We start from the raw sequence: 8,004 nt of genomic DNA, 5'->3' as shown, positions 1-8,004 counted from the left end.
GGTTAAGTGATTTGCTTAGTTAGGCAAACAGAAAACGGTGTTTTGAGAATTCAATTACATCAATCAGTAAATTCAAAAAATTAGAAAGCAAGCAGTAAATTGGTGTGAATACTATGGGAGAAAACAGTTAAAGTTTCAGAGATATCTATCTTCCGGATTGACTTTTCTTACCAACTATTTTAATCATGCAGGATTTAATTCATGGCAAACTATATGACACTAAACCCTAATTCCTTACCCCTTTTTAGTCTCCTCTAACCTTCATCAACCGCCAATTCCTTGGTCACTTGATTCCAATTAGAGGGTTTAGTTCAATTCTATTTTATATGCCATAGAAACCCTAATTACGCAAATATAAGAGGATTATATGTCACGTATCTCGTTAAGTCCAGATAATTTGTGATTTAAGAGAATATATTTTCAAGCTGTTGTTCAAGTAAAGAGCTTTTCCAAGTTTAACAAGAACTCAATTAGAACAAGGGTCATACTTCCGTTCCACCCAGATTCATAAGATAAAGAACGAAAATAATTCTTGAAATAAAAATCAGGATATAAATTAAAATAGAAAAATAATAGTATCAATCCATACAATAGTCAGAGCTTCTAACCTTAACAGTGGAGGTTTAGTTGCTCATGGTTTAGAGTGAAAACAAGGATTCTGTAAAACTGTAAATTGCAGAATGAGGTCAGAGAGCAGAAAAGAGCCCTAAGGGCTGATTCTTTTCCCTTTTATATCTAATCCTAATTAATGAAAAATATATTTTCTAAAACTAAATAATATCTTTTCCTATTTATAAATAAAATAAAAGTTTAATCAAAATAAATTAGGATCTTCGTGCATCTTCAATTGAGACGTAGGGACCATTTGGAGTTCTAAGGTTGGCGCCAAACTTCATGGACTTGGCGCCTAACTTGAGAAAATCCAAGTTAGGCGCCACCTAGGCAGTAAACACTTGAAGCCTTTCTCTTGTCTTGGCGCCTAACTTGGTGAAACCCAAGTTAGGCGCCACTTATATAGCATGCAATTAACTTGTGAAGTTTGTCTTGGCGCCTAACTTGGAGAATCCCAAGTTAGGCGCCACCCTTGCCCAATTGTTGGAGAAGAAGTATAGATTATTATACATTGTTGGAAAGCTCTGGAAGTTAGCTTTCCAATGCAACTAGAATCACGTCAATTGGACCTCTTTAGGTCGACTTATTCATGTTAGAATGTAGGGAGGTCAGGATTGACAACATCATTCGCTTTCTTCTCTTTTTCTACAGAAACTCCAACAAATCCATCCGAATGCCACTTGAAATAAACAGAAATACACATGACTCAAAGTAGCATTCATAATGGCTAAAAGATATTTAATTCTTGATTAAACTCAATAATTTGAACGCAAATTCACTAGAAAAAGATAGGAAAGATGTTCACGCATCACTCACCCCCCCCTAATGGGTGTTCAATGCCGAGAAGCCCAAGTTGAACGCCAGGCATACGAAGCACATGACCAAAGTGAGCCCAAAGTGGATTTAGCACTTCTTAGCTTCTTTTATTTTCTTTTTGTAATTTTTAATTAAGAACAATATCTTTTAGGTTTAGTCTTAGAGTTTTTACTTTAAATAAGGGACTTCCTTCCTCCTGAGGATCAGGCCTCCCAGGATAGGAGAAGCACAGACAAATTACATACACCTTCTTAAAGCATGAGCAACTAAACCTCCTAAGTTAAGGATAGGAGCTCTGCTCTTTCCCACGAATTAATATTATTACTTCTCTACTCTAACGTATGTTTGATCCCATTCTATGATGTATTTTCGTTCTTCATCTTTATGAATCTGGGGTGGAACGAGAGCATGACCCTTTATTCTACATGAGCTCTTGCGAAGCCTTAGCCAGATAGTATTGAGCTACAGCTTGAGAATACATCACAGGTTCCAAGAGATTATCTGGGCTAATTAGGATACATGACAAGAAATTTCGTTAGTTATGGGTAATTGAGGTCTATGTGGTGTTAAGGCTAGAATACAGAGCATCATTCTCCGATCCAGAAGATTTGACCTTGTCTGTGGCGTATTGAGTAGGATCACCAGAGATTGAATTGTGCAAGCTTCACCCTCGTTCAGATTGGATGACAATTAGCACCAGCATATGATTTGGATCAGAGGAGATTAATGACCACTAGCCCCGGCTTTAATCACTTATAGCCTTGCCATTGAATGAATCACTCATTGTTAAAGTAGACAGTAAGAAGTATTAATCCAGAAAGATAAGCATCTCCAAGACTTTAACTGATTTCTTATTATTGTTTCTACGTTAAGTTGTTATTGCTTTCTTTATTATTCTGTTTTATGCGCCTACAACAACCACTACCTTTTCTATTCACCTGACTACGATCTGCAAGATAACCACAACTTGCTCAATCCAAAAATCCTCGTGGGATCAACCCTCACTCACCTGGTGTATTACTTGGATGACTCGGTGCACTTGCTGGTTCAGTTGTGTGAGTTCAAATTTCACGCACCAAGTTCAGTTGTTGGGAGGCAACCCAACCGTAAGTATTATATAGTATTTTTTTCTTTTTTATTTTCATTCTGTTACTTTAGTTTGTTTACATATTATTTTATTTTCTATTAATTTTCATAGTTTTCCTCTTTTTCTAATGTTTGTGATCATGTGTAGCACTTAGAACAGAAACAGGAATGTGTAGGAGAGAAATAGAACACCCTGGAGGGTTCCCCTTACTAGCGTTCGACGTCAGAAGAGGGAAGAGAGCTTGGGCGTTCAATGACCATAAGGGAATAGCAAGGGGCAAGTTTTCTTTGCTTGGGGACAAGCAAACCTTTTAAGTTTGGTGTTGCAGAGCATGCTTTGAGTGTATATTATCATCAATGGCATCAGAGGGAGGTGAATCATCTTAACAGAAGAGCACAGCCTGAGCAACCATTAACACTAAGGTGGTTGCGTTTCAATTCTCTTTTCTTTCTGTTTTTAAGTATTTTATTCTATTTTCTATTTTCTATTCTAGCTTTTGCATGATCATTCTTAGGATTTTGCTTTAGTAGTTTATTTTCGAAATTTTTTTTGGGTTTAAGATATCTTCTGTATCCCACAACAAGCTTAAAAGAAAAATTTTGGAAAAGAAGTGGTAAAACACACAAGGATTTGAGTATATCATAAGTTATTCCAATTAGTTAAGATGTGGTGGCCCTATCTTTATTTTCTGGATGTATGAACTAACTGTGCATAATTGATGTTGAAGTTGAGTATATTGACTCTTGAAGAATAGTGAATTTAGAGAAGTATTATTGGTTATCTGAAAAATAAAAAATATTAATTCTTGAAGCAAGAAAAAGAAACAAAAGAAAAAGAAAAAGAAAAAGAAAAAGAAAAATAATTTATAAAAAGAAAAAAAGAAAAATTCAAAAGAACAAGGATCCAAGGCTTTGAGCATCAATGTTTAGGAGGGTCAAAATTGGCCTAAAAAGCTCAAATAAGTTGCTATCCCTAACTAAATGCTTGTGGTGTGAAGGTGTCAAGTAAAAAGCTTGAGACTGAGTAGTTAAAGTTGTGATCCCAAGCTAAAGAGTACAGCTAAGAACTCTGGGCACCACTGTCTGGGAATTTAAGCAAAGCTAAATTCGAATACAAAGGGTTCCCCTAGTTAAGTGCCTGTGGCATTTATGTATCCGGTGATAATACTTGAAAACAAAACGCTTAGAGTAACGGCTAGGCTAAAAACGTTGCAAAGCACCAAAAGAAGCTGTGTTCAAGAATTAAGAAAAGCTAAAAGAAGAGAATCAATAATATCATCTAGATTCTAATTCTAAAGGATGCCAATATTTCTGAGCTTCAAAGGAAAAGGATTGTAGGATTTAGCCTGCTTTTGAACTAATTTTTGGATCTGGACTGTTGAAAAGGATTGTGGAACAGTTTAGTTGGGACCCGAACCGGGTGACAAAGTCCAAGTTTTAGAGGAGGTGCTGCCGAAATTCCGGTAGAATCCGGGACTTTACTGAAACGTTATTCGGAAACTTATGAGTTAACGGCTTCTACTATTTTACCTGAATTATTAAGAAAGGGATGACTTATGATTTTAAAATGAATTATTAAAAAGAAAATTATGATTTAGTCTTATTTATTAAGAAATGTATTACATTTCCCTTGTGAACAAGTTATTTAAATAAAACTTATGCTTTAAGGCTGTTTTAAATGTGAAAAGGGTTTATGCCTTTGAATTTGACTTAAGGGTTTCAATTAGAGAAGTTTCAGTGACTTTGAAAGAACCTGAACGTCTATTGACAAGTTTCATTCTAAAATGTTTTGGGAAAAGTTTTAAGTACTCTTTGAGTTCTAAATGTTTGCAAGACTAAAGCAATTTTTGAGCAGTTGAAACGCTTTAGAATTTCCCATGGAGTTGAAGCTGGTTTTTGTTTAAGTAAAGAAAAAGGCTTTGAAAAGAGTAATTGATTACATGACTCGGTTTGGCTTAGATCCTATTTTATTAGTCAAATCAGGAAGCCAAGGTTTTAATGATTTTAAGTGAATTTGAGAAAATGAGTTATGTTAATCTCCCCTAAAGACTTGAGACTCTGCCGAGGAACTTTTGTTATCAAATCCCGTTGTGGGATGGATGATTTTGAATATTTCAAAATAAACCTTTAATTTCCATGGTTTTGGAAGTTTTGGAAAGAGGATGTCGAAAGCGGCGTTGTTTTAAAAAAGGACTTTACTTTGAGTAAAAGTGGCTTGTGAGCCTGGGATGATTTGAGAAATGAGAATTTTAAAGCCAAGGCTGGAAAGGATTAATTTTTGAATCCTTTTTTATTTCAAAGTAAAGTGGATTGAGAAAAAGTGATTTATGTCTTAAATGCCGGTTTTGCGAATTGATGATGTTGAAGGGTGGAAGTGCTATTTTGTTATGAGCCGGAATGGCTGTGTATGATATTGAATTATGGCTGATTGCCGAATGAGTCATGAGTCGTATGGCTGACTATGAATTATGAATTTAAGCCGGATGGCTGAGATGGATGTTTTCCATGGCTGAGAATGAATGCATATATGCTGAATTATTGATAATTGTGATTTGTACTTCCACTATCGGAGACACAGGTTTCCCTGGAAGAAAGCAGTTGCTAGCCACCACATGCTCCAGGTGGAGACTCGAGACTCTGCTGACGCTATGTTGTAAGTGTGGCCGGGCACTGTGAAAGTCCCGGATGACCTCGCCTCCGTGAATATACACCAGTGAGGGTGTTCGATATGGATTATGATTATGATCATGATGATGATCGAGAAATAACTCAAGTTGGGGATGCACGACAGAGGGACAGTCCAATGGTTAGCTACTAGGACTTGTCGGGTTGGCTTTATAACCGACAGATGATATCATCATCCACTAGGACAGGCATGCATCATATGCATCTATGTGACATTGTTTGGGTGTTCATATTGTACTTGGTTTGCCTTTGTGACTACTTGTGATTAACTGCTAATTGTTCTACTTGCAATAACTGTTTGTTTGTGCTTGAATCTTCCTATTTGTGTTTGCGACTGAGACTATGTTGGACTGTGGTGATTGGTTGTTGGTTGGAGTGTTTGGGCCTAGGGCTGTGGTTAAAATGAGATGGACCAATGGTTGGTTTTGGTTTTGTGTTTCTGGTTTGGAAAAATATGAAAGGCTATTTTGGTTTAGCATAGATAAACATTTTTGAAAGGCTTTTGAGTTTTTGAGAATTGAACGATTCCTCTTTCAGAAAGGATTTCCGACTTTACTTTTAGTGTAAACCGTTGTTTTTGAAAAGAGGCATAAGACAGTTATTAATCACTGGTACGGTTTGCCTTCACGTATCCTATTACAGTAATTCTCAAAAACCCTCTACTGAGAACCCTTTTGAGGATGATGTTCTCACCCCCTACATTTTTCTCCTTTCAGGATATGGGCGCAGATGTCACGAAGAATTTATCTAGTTGTTGTTGAAATGGTCTGTATTGCTTTAGATTATTATTCATTATACCCTCGCCTTTATCTTGATATATTTTGTAAGAGGGATAGGAATTGTATTGGTTAATGCTTGTAATATTATATATATATATATATATATATATATATATATATATATATATATATATATGGATGTACTCTTTGAGTTTTTGTAAGTTGTATGGTATCTATGGATGTACGTTATCGAACGAAAGTATTTTTGGGATCGGTATTGCAGTTTAAAGTTTTAAACAGGCTCATATTTTATTATTAAATACTATAAAAGTCGTCATAATGTCCGAGCTATCAGAGTCACGCAACGGAAGCGTGAGCTTTGGTAGTTAGGGTGTTACATTCAAGGTCTTCTTGTCAAAAATTAAACTTCTTAGATGTGCCATAGGAGAGGGATTCTTTTCCAACACCCCTGCAAAAGAAATGTTGACTTGCAGCTTTCTGAGAACCGCTAAGAACTGAGCAAGTTTCTCATCCTCGGGCTCATGTTGCACGTTTGGAGATGGTTGGTCTTTACGCTCCTCCATCTTCATGAGGATGTGCAGGATGACACTTCCAGTCACCTCCTGAGCCTTGATCTCCTTCAGTTCCTAAGTAGCAGGCTACTGCTTGGGTTCGGCCTCAGTCTTCATAATGAGGGCCTTGCACTCTACCTTTCGATTCACCTCAATGTTGCTTGGGAGAGTACTGGAGGGTATCTCTTAGATCCTCTTGCTCAGCTGACCTACCTAAATCTCCAATTTTTTAATGGAAAACCTAATTTCTGCCCTGAAACTTTGAGTGGTCTTGGAAAGGTTAGAGACTATAGTAGCCAGGTCAGAGAGCCTCTGTGTGAGCGTCTCCATCTGTGCTGAGAGGGTTGGAATGTTCTGTTGTTGAACCTGTTCTGGTTCGTTCCTCCCTGATTGTTGTTAAAGCCTTGTTGAGGCCTCTACTGATCTCTCCACCCAAAGTTAGGGTGGTTCCTTCATCCCTGATTGAAGATATTCGAATAGAGATTGTTGTTGGAGTTTCTGGAGGAGTTTCCCTTGTAGTTCACCTTCTCCATGGTGGTCTATGCAGGGTCATCAGCGTCCACTTCATACACTGACTCTGGAGAGTAAGCAATTGAGCTCTGTGCTCCACTCAAGTGTTGGGAGATCATGTTGATTTGCTGGGACATGAGCTTATTCTGAGCCAGGATGGAATCTAGAGATCTAACCTCCATGACTCCTCTTTTCTGAGCTGCCCCATTGTTCACAGGTTTTCTCTCAGAAGTGTACATGTATTGATTGTTGGCAACCATGTCAATGAGCTCTTGCGCCTCCTCAAGCATCTTCTTCATGTGAAGTGAGCCACCAGCAAATGGTCCAATGACATCTTGGACATGTCAGAGAGACCATCATAGAAGATCTCCAACATGGTCCATTCTGAGATCATGTCAGGAGGACATCTCCTGATCAACTACTTGTATCTTTCCCAAGCTTCATAGAGGGATTCTCCCTCTTTCTGTCTGAAGGTTTGGACTTCCATCCTAAGCTTGTTCAGCTTCTGAGGTGGAAAGAACTTGGTTAAGAATCCATTGACCACCCTCTCCCATGTATCTAGACTCTCCTAAGCCCGAGAATCCAGCCATAGCCTTGCTCTGTCCCTTATAGAAAAGGGGAAGAGCATGAGCTTGTAAACCTCTGAATTTACCCCATTTGTCTTGACAGTGTCATAGATCTGCCGAAAATCAGAGATGAATTTGTTGGAGTCTTCATGTGGGAGTCCATGAAAGAATTGGGTATGGAGGCTTAAGCTCAAAGTTGTTTGCACCAATGGCAGGTATGGAGATGCTGCTCCTATAGAAGTTAGAATTGGGTGCAGTATAAGAGCCAAGAACTTTCCTTGCGTCTCCTCCAGCTTCTGGATTAGTGATAAACCCCATTTTTAGGGTTTATCTTGTGCTTAATTTAGGAGATTTTATCACCTTTTCTCACATTTATTCAATGAAATAGCATGGTTACATGATTGTCTCCTAATTTGTGCTTAAGTGTGAAAATATGCT

General features: G+C 37.7%; 1 non-coding gene across 1 annotated transcript; it reads left to right on the top strand.

Moving 5' to 3' along the window:
* The first annotated feature begins 7,392 nt into the window (after positions 1 to 7,392).
* LOC112767886 (small nucleolar RNA R71) lies at positions 7,393 to 7,496 on the top strand. The gene has a single exon (XR_003185326.1). It is a non-coding gene; the product is annotated as a small nucleolar RNA R71 (small nucleolar RNA).
* The last annotated feature ends 508 nt before the right edge of the window (positions 7,497 to 8,004 follow it).

This window comes from Arachis hypogaea, chromosome 17, assembly GCF_003086295.3.
Source record: "Arachis hypogaea cultivar Tifrunner chromosome 17, arahy.Tifrunner.gnm2.J5K5, whole genome shotgun sequence".
NCBI lineage: Eukaryota > Viridiplantae > Streptophyta > Magnoliopsida > Fabales > Fabaceae > Arachis > Arachis hypogaea.
The sequence above is the reverse complement of the archived record's forward strand: the minus strand, read 5'-3'. Positions and strand labels throughout refer to the sequence as shown.